This window comes from Gorilla gorilla, chromosome 1 (assembly GCF_029281585.2).
Source record: "Gorilla gorilla gorilla isolate KB3781 chromosome 1, NHGRI_mGorGor1-v2.1_pri, whole genome shotgun sequence".
In the NCBI taxonomy this organism is placed as follows: Eukaryota; Metazoa; Chordata; class Mammalia; order Primates; family Hominidae; genus Gorilla; species Gorilla gorilla.
The window spans coordinates 22,264,599-22,279,028 of record NC_073224.2 but is presented as its reverse complement, the minus strand read 5'-3'; the positions used below and the strand labels follow the sequence as shown (position 1 = coordinate 22,279,028).

At 39.0% G+C, this 14,430-nt stretch overlaps 1 long non-coding RNA gene across 1 annotated transcript; it reads right to left on the bottom strand.

The window, feature by feature from the left end:
- Positions 1–442: 442 nt before the first annotated feature.
- Positions 443–6,750, bottom strand: LOC134758324 (uncharacterized). Its single transcript, XR_010133384.1, has 3 exons — positions 6,675–6,750; positions 5,653–5,808; positions 443–835 (listed from the first exon to the last, which is right to left on the bottom strand). It is a non-coding gene; the product is annotated as an uncharacterized lncRNA (long non-coding RNA).
- Positions 6,751–14,430: the final 7,680 nt, after the last annotated feature.

The following is a 14,430-nucleotide window of genomic DNA, read 5'->3' as shown; positions in this document are numbered from 1 at the left end:
TATAATATAACTGTAATCACCACCACACTGTGATTTCTTTAAAGGAAGTTCTTGTTTTGCTGGTTCCACAGCCACCTGGGAAAAAGGACTGTGAGTGTAGGAGGTGACTATTTCACCATGCACTTAATTCTGTGTGGATACAGAAAGTGGGTAGGCTGGAAATGAAAATTCTGTCATTGTCATCTTCGTAAAGACTAAGCTAAGTGGAGGAGGTGGAAGTCATTTGGGTGGCTGCTGATACAGAAAATGCAGTCTCTAAAATAATATAACATTAAACACATTAAATAAACAATGCACTTTCTTCAATACATTGTATTTGATCTTTGATTATTTGCATTCCAGTTTATTCTGCATGCTATAACCTTTATTTCTCAGTTTTTTTCTTGTAGGAAATTTATACTTGACTTTGCTAATTTTTGCATTGGCAGTTATTCATCCTGGAAACCAGCATCCTGGAGGTGCTATTAACATTTTTGTCTTAAATATATCCATTTCAGAAACATGGGATGAGTTTGTATCATGTTCAGAAGACTATGCCGTAATGAAAGCAGTAGAGATGGCTGAGACACAGTTCATATCCACTAGGATATCAAGCATCATTCCAGGGGAAGATGAGATTACTCACAACAGTGCAGGGAGAAGGTGTCTGGAATGGTTCTTGAAGAGAGTGGTGCTTGCATTGAAATTTGAAGGATGGATAAAGCTGAATGAGTCATTCTAGACAGAAGCAGCAGATTGAACAAAAACTAAGAAGTGAGAAGGGCTGATGGATGAAACAATTTAAGCCATCTTGTTAATGAATCATCATCACCTTTTGAGATCGTCAGTGAAACTGCTGTAATAAGACAGATCAACAAGAAAAAAACAAACAAGTTATTAACATGTATATCTCATATATACATGGGAGAGAGAGAATCAGTGGTTCTCAAACAGGTGGCTTAGAACTCTGGCTTATATAACATCTTCACAAAGAACAAGAAATTTTTGAAGAAATTAGAGGACAAAAGAAAAGGATCTTGAAACTTTAGAGGCAGCAAATTGTGGGAAGGCAAATATGGTGGATAAAGGCTGGTTAGTAAAGTTTGTTATGTAAATTCCTCTGGTACTGGTTTTCAGGCTAAGAACCTAAGTCATCTCCATTGAGAAACCTTTGTCCTTCTTGGTAGAGGGGAAAGGAGGATGACTTTACAAATTTAGGTCCTGCTTTTTTAGGCAAATAAGAGCAGAGCAGAGAGTTTTTCTTGTATCTACTTCTCAATTGCCTTCAGCTCAAAATAATCCTTACGCTGAAGTGGCATATTCTGCTTTCAAGTGCTATCATATTGTTTTGATTTAAAAAAAAAAAACACCTTAAACAACCATACACAAAATATAACAAAAACTTCAACTGGGGTGAGTGACTGCCCATACTGGTCAAATAACTAAATGCAGTCAACATGATATATAAAATTACAAGGTAACATGCAAATGTAAAACATTTTCATCATCTTTAATCTGTTCTCATATATGCCTACTCCTGACATCTTTTTTTTTTTTGAGATGGAGTCTTGCTCTGTCACCCAGGCTGGAGTACAGTGGCGTGATCTTGGCTCACTGCAAACTCCCCTTCTCGGGTTAAGCAATTCTCTGCCTCAGCCTCCCAAGTAGCTGGGATTACAGGCGCCCGCCATCATACCCAGCTGATTTTTGTATTTTTTTATAGAGACAGGGTTTCACGATCTTGGCCAGGCCAGTCTTGAACTCCCGACCTCGTGATCCACCCGTCTGACATCTTTTAGAGAGAAGATTTCTACACTGGACTGGCTCTGAAAGAGACTATATACAAGAAATATCGACACTGCCTACTTCCGGTTTTAGGTTTCTGGAATTCCTCCTCACTTATAAAGCTTTTACCCTTTTAGACATCTGGGATTTCTCCCCACTTTTACAGGGATGGTGTTTGTAAGAGTTAGCAAGATGTTCCCTATTCAAGTTCCAAAGGTAAAGGCTCTTTTGCCCCAGGACAGAAGCGAGAGAATCCGAAGAGCATCCTGGGGGTACTGACTAGAAAACAGCTAGTTTAGCCAGTGGAATGGGATAGGGAAGAAGAGAATAGAAATACTATTAGACTTGTTCTTGTAGAAGCAAAATCGTCACTGTTCTACATAACATAGGAATTATGTATTTTTCTAGCCTATAATTCTCAAACATAAATTTGATGTGTTACTTTTACTAAGAACCAGCTTATTTCCTGGTGATCATCAGCTATATTTACATACACATGAGCAGAATTAGAAAAATATAAAATAATTTGAGACTCAAGTAAGAATAAGATAGCACATTTTCTCTTATTTGTTCTATAGACAATATATATACTATTGCCATTTTCTTTTTATTGCCTTAAATTCAGCTATAACAGGCCAATAGATCAATAAATGTCATTTTCTTATTTGACTAAAATCACAAAGTGAATACAAATTTCAGCCTTCCAGGCACAGAAATATACTAAATATCAAAGCATTAGGCACCCCATAGTATTACAGCAAGATACGATAGTATTACATTCCATTACAAGAAATGATGCTCATTTTTATTCCTTTTCTTATGAACAATTTCCTTTAGAATTTTTTTACTTTAAAAATTTAATCTAAGTGAGAATTACTATAAATGAAGCAATGAGATTAACAGCAAAAACCAACCTTACCATGTTCATCTGTCTTAGACACAACTGAAAGGGGCATTAAAGATTGTTGGTCCAGAGCCGGGTGCGGTGGCTCACGCTGGTAATCCCAGCACTTTGGGAGGCAGAGGCGGGCAGATTATCTGAGCTCAGGAGTTCTAGACAAGCCTGGCCAACATGGTGAAACCCCATCTCTACTAAAAATACAAAAATTATCCAGGTGTGACCATCCATGCCTGCAATTCCAGCTACTCGGGAGGCTGAGGCAGGAGAATCACGTGAATCCAGGAGGCAGAGGTTGCAGTGAGCCAAGATTACGCCACTGCACTCCAGCCTGGGTGACAGAGCAAGAGTTGGTCTCAAAAAAAACAAAAACAAGATTTTTGGTCCAACCAAAATCAGAAGATGGGAAGCATCATCTGTCAGAGTATCTGATATCCAAAGAGAAGGGTATGGCACAAGGTCACACAGGATATTTTTTAGCGGAGCCCTAACTAGAGGTGGGCAAGTGTGAGCTGAGTGTGAGAGGATAGGCAGCCAGAGAGACACAGGTTCGGACAAGTATTTTCAGTGTGTTGCCAATGAAGGGGATGAGTGGTAAGGGAGAGGCAGGGAAGATGTGTTATTATTTTTCATCTATGGGAGAAGTGGTCAACTTAATGGCTGAGAAGAGAAGATGACACAGGGAGGAACTGAAGATTCCAAGCAGCGGCACAGGGAGAAGGAACCAGGAAAACTTGGAGGATGTGAATCAGGAGCAGAGGGAAGGAGTTTTCAACAAAAGTCAGAACAGAAGTACCTCTTCCTTAGAACAAAAAGACAAGTACCTTGCTGAGCAGCCTAGAACAAAAGTGAAACCTGAGGGCACACGAAGTTGATACTAAAAATAAAAAATCAGCAGCCAGGTCCAAGGCTGTGGTCCAAAATCAGAGTCACGAGGTATCAGGAGGAGGCTGGGAGCTGCTAGGTGATGCCAAGAGCCCAAGGTGCTCGAAGTCGCAGTTTGCATAAGGACATAAATTAGGGAAAGCCAAAGGTATCAAGGAGTTAGGGACTGGGAAGATAGAAACTCGAACACTGCAAAAGATGAAAGAAGGGTCTAACCAATATGCCAAATAGTGTGTTCCTTGCATGGGACTAGAGTTTGTTGGGGGAGGACCACATTTATGGAGCACTTGTTATATGCCAGAACAAACCTGTGAAGTAAGGACTATGATTATCCCATTTGTGCAAATGAGGAAAGTTAAACACAGGGGGTGTTAAGGCGCTTGTCCCAGCTGATGTTGATAAGCAGTGCTGGAAATGAGATCCAAACCTGGTCTGACTCCAGAGCCTCAACTGTGCCAGGATACTGCCTCCCTGGTTCCACTAAGGTCTACCAAGAGGCAGAAGATACCACCTGGCACATGAGAAAAAAAAAGTCTCTGTGGTATACACATAGTGCCAAGAAGATAGGTGATCAAATCAGGGTTATTTAATGGAAAGGATTTGCAACAGGAAGACAGTACTAGGGATGACTAGAGCAACACATGAGTCATCCTTGCTTCCAGAGGCTGAACAAGCCCGGGTGTGGAGAGTCAAGGACTGTCAAGCCTGATCGCAGAGAATGTTAATGGGAGGGATGTGTCATCCCTACTCCCACGTAGATGGAGCTCCATCAGCAAAACACTCCCAGCCTCACCCAGGGAAAGTGAGAGTCTTCCCTGATTGGGAGTTTGGAAGAAAAGTAAGGCATTATTTTAATCCTCTTATTCTTTCCTTTTTGAAAGGGAACCTGACTGCAGAGAGAACGTATTGTTGATTACTGTCAGCCCTGCAGAAGTTTACACACAGAAGCCTTGCCTGGTGGTGGAGGGCAGAGTGACCCAGCACTGCCTTGCAGGGGCCCAGGCCCTGGGCCTCCTGAAGGTTCACTGAAAAATCAACTCCCAAAAGGCTGATTAAGAGGATAAAAGGTATACACATCTATCTAATATATATACATGGGAAGCTTCAGAATGAAGATCCAGCCCCACAGTGGGTACAGAAGCTTATATAGCATCTTGAGGTGACAAAAGAATGGGAGCTTGGATCCTGACAAAATAAGGATGGGAAAGGGGGAGGAGAGGAACCCTGTTGAAGGGCAATATGTGATTACTAGGGAGAATGAAGGGAGGGGGAACAGAGATTAACTGGTAAGTAGTTCTTTTTGGAATTTGAGTTGGAGAGACAGACATTGTCTTATAAAGGATCTGTTCAGGTGTGGTCACATGTGGGTCTGCTTTCTTGCAGTAGATAATGAGATAACAGGAAAGAGAAGAAAAACCAATTGTTCTCCTTGGTGGTTCTGGACTTTAGGCAGATAAAGGAACTTCAGAGAACAGCTTTTTCCCATGTTTTGGGAGAAACTGTGGAGGCTGGGGGAGGTCTGAGGGACCTTGAGGCTGCTTTAGTTCAGTTTGTCAAAATGCCGTATTTTGGAGTATTGGTTTCTGAGCCCCAAAATCCCCTAAGTGGATCGCAGCTAAGTATTAGGAAGCCTACTTGCCTGCAGATCTAAGCTGCATTCACCAACGCCATTTACTCAATAAAAATTCACCTGATATTTATCCCATTTCTCTATTGGCTCATAATGCTGGTGAAGAATAGAAGTATGATATTATCATGCCTTCTTCAAGACCTTAAAGAGATAACAAGAGAAAACAATAGGGAAATAGTGTTTGACCCCGAATACCCTGTAAATGGCTTGGACCCTAAGGATCATTTTCACCAGGCAAAGAAAACTGAATGGCTCAGAGAATCTTGGCTGTCATCTAGCTTTGTCTGCTGAAGTTTTCTTGCAGTGCTTTTTCTTTATGAACACATGATGTGTTTCCCTGGGGATACACAGCATCACATTCCAAAACTGCTCTTTTTGTCGCTTGTCAGTTAATTTTGACAGAATTCCTTTTTCTTGTCCATGAAGGTAAACACACAATAGATTGAGTTTCTTAGTCATCCAAGACAGCAATTACCTGGATCTTTCTTCTAACATTCAAGAATCTCAATCCAGTGACCAAGTGTGTATCCTGAGGTCTTCTATATTCCCTCCAGGAAGCCTATTGTGTCTTCTGAAGTTGAACTCAAGTTGGCATTCCCCGATATGCCAGAGCTGCCAAGATGGTAGATTTCTTAACTCGGATGAAAAAGATAAAAGGTAGAGGAGAGGGGAATGGCAGTTAGGCGGTTTGTTCATGAGATTTCGTTTACCATAAAGCAACAAATTAACCCAGATTTTGAATCATGAGGTACATACAATAAAATACAAACCTAAGGCTGGGCGCAGTGGCTCACGTTTGTAATTCCAGCACTTTGGGAGGCAGAGGCAGGTGGATCACCTGAGGTCAGGAGTTTGAGACAAACCTGGCCAACATGGTGAAACCCCGTCTTGACTAAAAACACAAAAATTAGCAAGCATGGTGGCAGGGGCCTGTAATGCCAGCTACTTGGGAGGCTGAGGCAGGAGAATCACTTGAACTCAGAAGGCAGAGTTTGCAGTTAGCTAAGATCGCACCATTGCACTGCAGCCTGGGCGACAAGAGCAAAACTCCGTCTCAAAAAACAAAACAAAACAAAAACAAAAACAAATCTAAGTGTACATTTTGATGAACACAAATTTAACCATATACAAAACAAAGTATAGAATATGTCCATCACCCTTTACAGTCAATTTCCACCCCCATTCCCACACACGGAGGCCACTACTATTCTGATTTCTGTTTTTTTAATTTTTCCATCACGTCAAGCATTTATCATTTCTTTGCTAGAAACATTCCAATTCTACTCTCTTTGTTATTTGAAAATATACAATAAATTATTGTTGACTATAGTCACCTTTTTGTGCTGTCAGATACTAGGTCATATTTACTCTATCTAACTATATTTTTGCACTCATTAACCATCCCCACTTTGTCCTCCCTCCCCAATACCCTTCCCAGCCTCTGGTAATCATCATTCTACTGTCTATTTCCATGAGTTCAGTTGTTTCAGTTTTTACCTCCCACACATGAATGAGAACATGTGAAATTTGTCTTTCTGTCACCATAGTTTAGTTCTGCTTGTTCTAGAACTTCAGAGAAATAAAACAAAATAGTATGTACTCCTGCAAAGGAAAATAGAATCTTGGGACTCCAAACTTACCATGCCAACGGGAAAGTTAAGCTTGGAAACAGAGTGAAGCAAAAACTGCCTTCCTTTTGTTCCCAAACAGATAGCTGAAATTTCACAACCATATGTCACAGCCTCACATATATAAACCAGATTCTCACAACAATATAAGGTTGCATATCTCCCTAGATGGTCTCCCTCACAAATTGCTCATGAGAAAATTTCTTGTGGGCCCCCAGATCTTTCAAGATACATAATCCCCCTATAAAGTAGCCCTGAAACAGAGTTCTGTTAAATCTCACCCTGACAATTTCAATTACCAGCTTATCTTCACAGTATGGAACAAGGACTAGAGTAGAAATCATCCCTCTGCCCCTCCCCCACAGATGAACGCACATCTCGGCTTATCACATGTTTACTTTATCTCATGTAAAATGTAGATTTACAGAGCAGGAAATGAATGCATAATTGACTTTTTCCTCTACTCCTTCTTTTCACAAGTAAAATATAGATTTACTGATTGTTAATTAAAGCCTCTCAAGACTGTAACCGCTTGCCTCATTGCCTATTGATTTAGTTTGGATGTTTGTCCCCTCCAAGTCTCATGTTAAAATGTGATCCTCAATGTTGGAGGTGGGGCCAGATGGGAGGGGTTTGGGTCATGGGGACAGATCCCTCATGAATGGCTTGGCGGCCTACCCAAGGTAATGAGGGAGTGCTCACTCTATTAATTACCATGAGATCTGATTGGTAAAATATCTAGTGTCTTTCTCACTCCCTCTCTCACCATGTGACGTACATGCTCTCTCTTCACCTTCTGCCGTGAGTAATAGCATCCTGAGGATTTACCAGAAGCAGCTGCTAGTGTCATGCTTGTACAGCCTGCAGAACCTTGGGCCAAATAAACCTCTTTTCCATATAAATTACCCAGCCTCAGGTATTCCCTCATAGCAAGGCAAAATGCACTAATACACCCAACCCTCCTTCCTTTTATTTTTTTCTCTTTCCCCTCCTGCTTGCCTTTTACCCTTTATGTACTGAAGTTCTTGAAACCCTCTTTAGAAAAAGCATGGATCACAGATGCTCTTGTGATTTGTGGTTTTCCCAGGCATGTCTTCAACTTTGGCAAATTAAAATCTCTAACGGATTGAGACTCCACTCAGACACTTTTTCGTTTACAGTCTTTTGTGTGAGACTTCTTTGTGCATTGTTTAGATTGATTTATGTCATTTTGTATATCAGTAATGCATTCTTTTTTATTGCTAATTTGCATTTCATTGCATGGCTATGTCATAATTGTTTATCCGTCATCCTGTTGAGGAACATGTCAGCGCTGTCCCTTTTTTGGCTATTATGAATAAAATTACTATGACTATTCATGTACAAGATGTTTGTGGGCATAATATTAATTTCTCTTGGGAAAGGAGTCAGATTGATGTGTCATAAGGTAGATGTATGTTAACTTTATAAGTATTTGCCAAAGTATTTAAAAAAGTACTTGTAACATTTTATACTCCTGCTAGTAACCTAGGAGCCTTCCAGTTGCTCCATAATTTAGCCAACATTTGGTTTTGTCAGTCTTTTAAATTTTGGTCATCTTAGTTTCTACAAAGTGATATGATAATATTAATTTGCATGATAATTTTAATTTGCATTTTCCTGAAAACTGATGATGTTAGTTTAGAACATCATATTAGAACACAGTTAGAACATACTTTCCTATGCTTATTAGATATTTTTATATCATCCTTTTTAAATTTCCTGATCAAGTTTTCTGCTTATTTTTAAAATATTGGTTGTTTGCCTTTTTTATTATTGAGGTGTATGAGTCACTTATATGTTCTCCATATGAGTCCTTTGTTAGATATTTGTATTAAGAATATTTTATTCTACTCTCTAATTTGCCTTTCAACTTTCTTAACAGTGTTTTAAAAAGAGTATAAGTCCTTGTTTTATCATGAAGTAGAAATAAAGTAGAATTTTTTTGAGATTAGTGTTATTTGTGTCCTAAGAGTTTTTTGTGTACTTTAAGCTCACAATATTTTTCTATGTTTCCTTCTAGAAGCTTTATGATTCTAGCTTTTATGTGTAGAACTATGATTTCTCTTTCTGTGTAGAATAAGGTAGGGCTCATTCTTTTGCCCTGTGAATATCCAGTTGATATAGCACAATTGAATTGATTGGGAACCTTGGTTAAAAACAACCACTATATATATATATATATATGTATATATATATATATATATATATATATATATGTATGTATGTATGTATGTATGTACTTCTGGGCTCTGTAAATCTTTTCAAATGATCAATTTATCTATTTTTACCAGTATTATAAAGTCTTGATGTCTATGTCCTTATAGTAATAAATTAATGTCTTTTAATGATACTTTTTGTTTTTAAGATTGTTTTGCCTAGTCTCAATTTTTTTGTGATTCCATATAAATTTTAGAATCAGCTTGTCAATTTCTACCAAAAAGCATGCTGAGTTTTTGATTGAGTAGTGTCAAATTTATAAATTAATTCATGAAATATTTGTACCTTAATATTATTGAGTCTTCTAATTTGTGAAATATAGCACACTTTCTTCTACAAGTGTTGTAAACCTTTAATATATTTGTATTATTTTTACTTTAAATTGCCAATTAAGTTTTAAATTTTTAAAAAATATATATAAATAACATTTTATATTTACCCACATGTTCACAATTTCCAATAAATTCAATTGTTTCATCAGGTATCATTTCCCTTCAGCTTTAAGAACTTGGCTTTAGCATTTCTTATAGGGCATGTGTGTTTGTGACACATTATCTCAGCTTTTGATTATCTGAAAATATGTCATTTTGCCAGACATATAGAAATCTAGGTTAAAATTTTTCCTATCACTTCAAAATACCATTCCAGTAACATCAAGTTTCCACTATTTCCCATGAGAAGTTAACTGCATCCTTATTGCTGTTCCTCTTTAGGTAATGTGTCTTTTCTTCTCTGTTGCTTTTAAGGTTTGCTTTTGTATCTTTGGCTTTCAGGAGTATGATTATGATGAATCTAGCTGTGGTGCTCTTTGTCCTTATTCTGTCTAGGATTCCTGAATCTATGGGTCAGCATTTCTACCAAATTTGGAGAAAAGAAAAGCATTTAGCCAATAACTCTTGAAACATTTTTTCTGTCTTATTCTCTCTCTCATTGTCTTAGTTTGTTTGGGATGTTATTACAAAAATACCATGGACTGGGCAGCTTATAAACAACAGAAACTTACTTCTCACTGTCTTAGAGACTGAAAGTCAAACGCAAAAGTGCCAGGAGATTTGGTGTCTGGTGAGGATCCAATTTCTGATTTATACACAACCATCCTCTTGCTGTGACCTCACATGGGAGAAGAGGCAAGAGAACTCTCTGGGTCTCTTTTATGAAGGCACTGATCCCATTCCTAATCACCTAATCACCTCCAAATGGCTCCATCTCTAAATACCATCACATTATAGATTAGGAGTCAACATAAGAACTTCGGGGGTATATAAACATTCTGTTTAGCCCTTGTTTCCTTTTGGGACTACCCATACTCATAAATTAGACTGCTTAATACTGTTCCACTAGTCACTAATGCTCTATTCATTTTTTCCCAATCTTTCTCTCTCTGTGCTTCACTTTAAATTATTCTGTTGACCTGCTTTCAAGTTCACTAGTCCTTTCCTCTGTTTTGTTTAAGCTGCCAATGAATTATTGATTTCAGATGTGTTTTCCAATTATAATTTTTGTTATCTTTGTCACTGTTCAAACATCTCCTGACATTCTCGGCTTTTCACTCACTTTATCAATATTTTCCTGTAGACTTTTACATATATTTAGCATAAAGTCCTTAGCTGCTGATTGCAAAATCTAAGGCATGTATGGGTCTGTTTATTTTGTCTTTTTTTTCTTTTGCCCATTGGACACATTTTCCTCTTTCTTTATGTTTGTAGTAATTTTTTTATTGTGTAACAGAAATTCTGAATCATGTGTTGTAGAGACTCTGGATTCTTTTATTTTCTTATGAAAAGTGTTGAATTTTGTTTTAGCAGGCAATTAAATTACTGATGGATCATCTTAAACTTGCAGAGGTTTTCTTCGGGCAAAATTAGCTTCAGTTCTGCCCCTAGTCCTAGGATTTATTCCCTAGCCCTTGGATGCCGTCTGCACTGTTAAGGCATGGTCCTTTTAGGTTCAATGGTAAATTCAAAGTGATACCAAGTCCCTCTATGTTAGCACTCCCAAACTGTATCTCCCCTGTGATAGGCATCAGCTGAAATCTCTGATAAACACTTTCAGACTTCTGGCTCTTGATTCTCCCCTGGCTCCTTGAGTTATTGCATACGGACTCAGCCAAGTGGGCTGTCTTGAGCCCCCTGTCTTGAGACCCCTGTCCTGAGCCTCCTGTCTTGAGCTTCCTGTCTTGAGCCCCCTGTCTTGAGCTCCCTGTCTTGAGCCCTGTGCTTCAAGTGACCGTGCACTTCAGAGTACTTTCCTTGAAATGTTCGAAATCTCCCTTCAGTGCTTGGGACTGGCTGGGTTCTCCAGTGCTGTCTTGGAGAACTATCTCAAGCTTGGACTGAGACCTGCATGGAGACAGATTCTAATTTCTCTTTTGGAGGAACTCTGTAACTCCCTATCATACAATAGGATTGACCAGATGGCAGAAGAAAGTTTGGGGCTTGTACCTATGGGGCCATGCTGGTCCCTGTGGCCAGCTTCAGTTCCCTGAGAATATCATGGAGAGCAGATCATGTCCACTAACTGGTGCAGTATTTCTTTTATGGGACAGCATGAGATCGAGCTGTCAGAATGGTGCTGACACACCTGGATTCCTGTGCACCCTGGGGAAGCCCTTAAATTCTTGCCCATGTAATTTAATTGTACTTCCTTGAGAAAATAAGTGGCCTTGCTCTACATCAGTGTCATCAGCATCATCAATGAAGAGAACATTACTTCTGCTCCCTCCATCTTTCCGGGGTCATCTGTACGCTCCTGTACTTCTGTCTTTCTCTACACTCCTTTTATTGGCTACCCCCTCCCCCACCCCACCTCAAACACATTCACCACAAGAGAAGGAATTTCTATTCTGTTTGTCTAGTGTTTAAGGAATTCTGTGAGCAGCACTTTACTATGCACAGAGTTACAGGACCTTAGAAAGACTGATGAGAGGCATATTCCCTCTAGTGCTTCTAAAGTAAGCAGAGCCTCAGCAGACCTGGCCAAAGCCCCTCTCCCTATCCCAACTCTGATACAAGTCCTCTAAATTTGCAATTAAGAGGTTAAGGCAATGGCCATTTTAGATTATGGAGTGAGTGAGGAAGAAAGAGACCTCACCTTGGTTTCAAACGTAAGCCAGAACTTTCAACTTAGAAGATAAAAAACTTGATTGATAAACTTACTGATATTGATCAAGTGACACTTCATTTCTCATTTGGCAGTTATTTCCTGTTCACATGTTCTCCCAGGCAAAAAGTGCAGAAGGAAAAGGGATAAATATATGTAGGATTCTGGTCCCCATACTCTCTGTATCCCTAACAATGATACAGGAGTTAAGAAGAAATCATTTAGGCAGATAGTAAGGGTATGGGAGTACTCAGTAAGGCTTTTCTCTTTAATAAAAAGCAGCCCCAAGTATTTTTTTTTTTTTTTGAGACAGAGTCTCATTCTGTCACCCAGGCTGGAGTGCAAGTGGCACAATCTCGGCTCACTGCAACCTCCACCTCCCGGGTTCAAGCAATTCTCTGCCTCAGCCTCCCAAGCAACTGGGACTACCAGCACCCGCCACCATGCCCAGCTAATTTTTGTATTTTTAGTAGACACAGGGTTTCACCATCCTGGCCAGGCTGGTCCTGAACTCCTGACCTTGTGATCCACCCGCCTCAGCCTCCCAAAGTGCTGGGATTATAGGCGTGAGCCACCGCGCCTGTCCCCAAATCATTTTCTAACAAGGAGCAGCCTGTAAAGTTGAGCTGCAGTCAAAGACAAGCAAACTGGGAGCTTGCACGGGGGAATGCTGGCAGGAACTAGGGCCTAGACATGTTCAAGATGGCTGCTCTAGCTTCCCTTCTCTTTGTGAGCCACATGTACAGTAAAGAAGAGCAGACAAGATGGCAGGGATCAACTGGAAAGCCTATTTGCATAGTATGATTAGTGTGGGGCCGCCAGCCTTCCCAATCCTATGTAAACATCATGCCTGATTGAACCAATCTATAAGCCCTGTGTAAATCAGACATTGCCTCCTCAAACCTGACTATAAAACTCAGCCCATCCATCACTCACCGGTTCTTTACTCTCAGAGACCCCTTTCTCTATAGAGAAAGCTATTTCTCTTTCTCTTCTCTTCTGCCTGTTAAACGTCTGCTCCTAAACTCCTTATGTGTGTCTGCATCCTCAATTTTCCTGGCGTGCAATGACAAACCCCAAGGTATATACCCCAGACAACATAGCCACTTCAACAATTGTTATCATTCAATATCCAGTAATATCCATTTATTTTAGTTATTTGAAAAAGTTAAATAAATGGTTCTCAACTGTGGCTGATTTTGTTCCTCAAGGGACATTTGGTAATATCTGGAGACGTGTTCAATTGTCATGCCTGGAGGTTGCTGATAGTAAGCATCTAGTGAGTAGGAGCTAGGGATGCTGCTAAACATCCTGTAATCAATGAGACAGTCCCCCACAGCAAGTACTAGGCTCAAAATGTCAATAATGCTGACATTGAGAAACTCAGAGTTTAATGAATCAAAACAAGGCTGTCATTCTGAATGTGTTTTTCCTTCTGTATTTTTCAAGAGAAAAATTTTAAGTTATTCTATTCTAAAATATTTGCAAAGAGAATTTCAGTGGCAATGAAATAAAGTTAGAAAAAGATGGAAAAAAATAAGACAAATCTGCAATGTGTTTATACATATACTGGGCCCTTTGGTATACTTTCTATGATTAGGTTACATAATTGTCTTTTATTTTTGTAGCATTATTTATGACGGCAACATCATTCTCACAGCCCAATCTCAAATCAGGTAACTTAAATCAGGGAATATTATGACATTTTATGACATTGTATAAACAACAGTGAACACTACTTTTGGAGGTTCTAATCTGTAAAACAAATTAATTTAGGTATGCAAAAGAAAATTATTGAAATTATTGAAATTCAACACAGATTGTTTATTTGTCAAAAGATCATTTATTCCATTTGAAATTTCAAAATATCAGTTGGAGATTTAGTAAATAATAAAAGAGTGAAGTTTCTTCACTCTTTTATTACTGCTTTCACCACTGTTATATTAAATAATGAATTTGACCTTTGATTGCATAACTAGTACTCTAAAGCATCATACTTTGTATGTACAATTTGGTTAAATTGTCTTCAGCATAAGAAGAAACCATGAAAGGTTTTTTTTACCATTCTGTGTTTCAAGTTAACTTAAATTGGCAACCCCCTTAACACATTGAATAGATTTTTTTCAATTTTATTTTTTAGGTTTGAGAGAAAGACGTGGAGGAGGGAATCAATAGAAACTACATTTGAAACATTAGTAATTCCACAATAAATCTCCAGTTGTTCAGCAGCCTAGTAATTACAGGGCCAGAACCAAACCAAACTATGAAAATATTCATGAACATCTAAA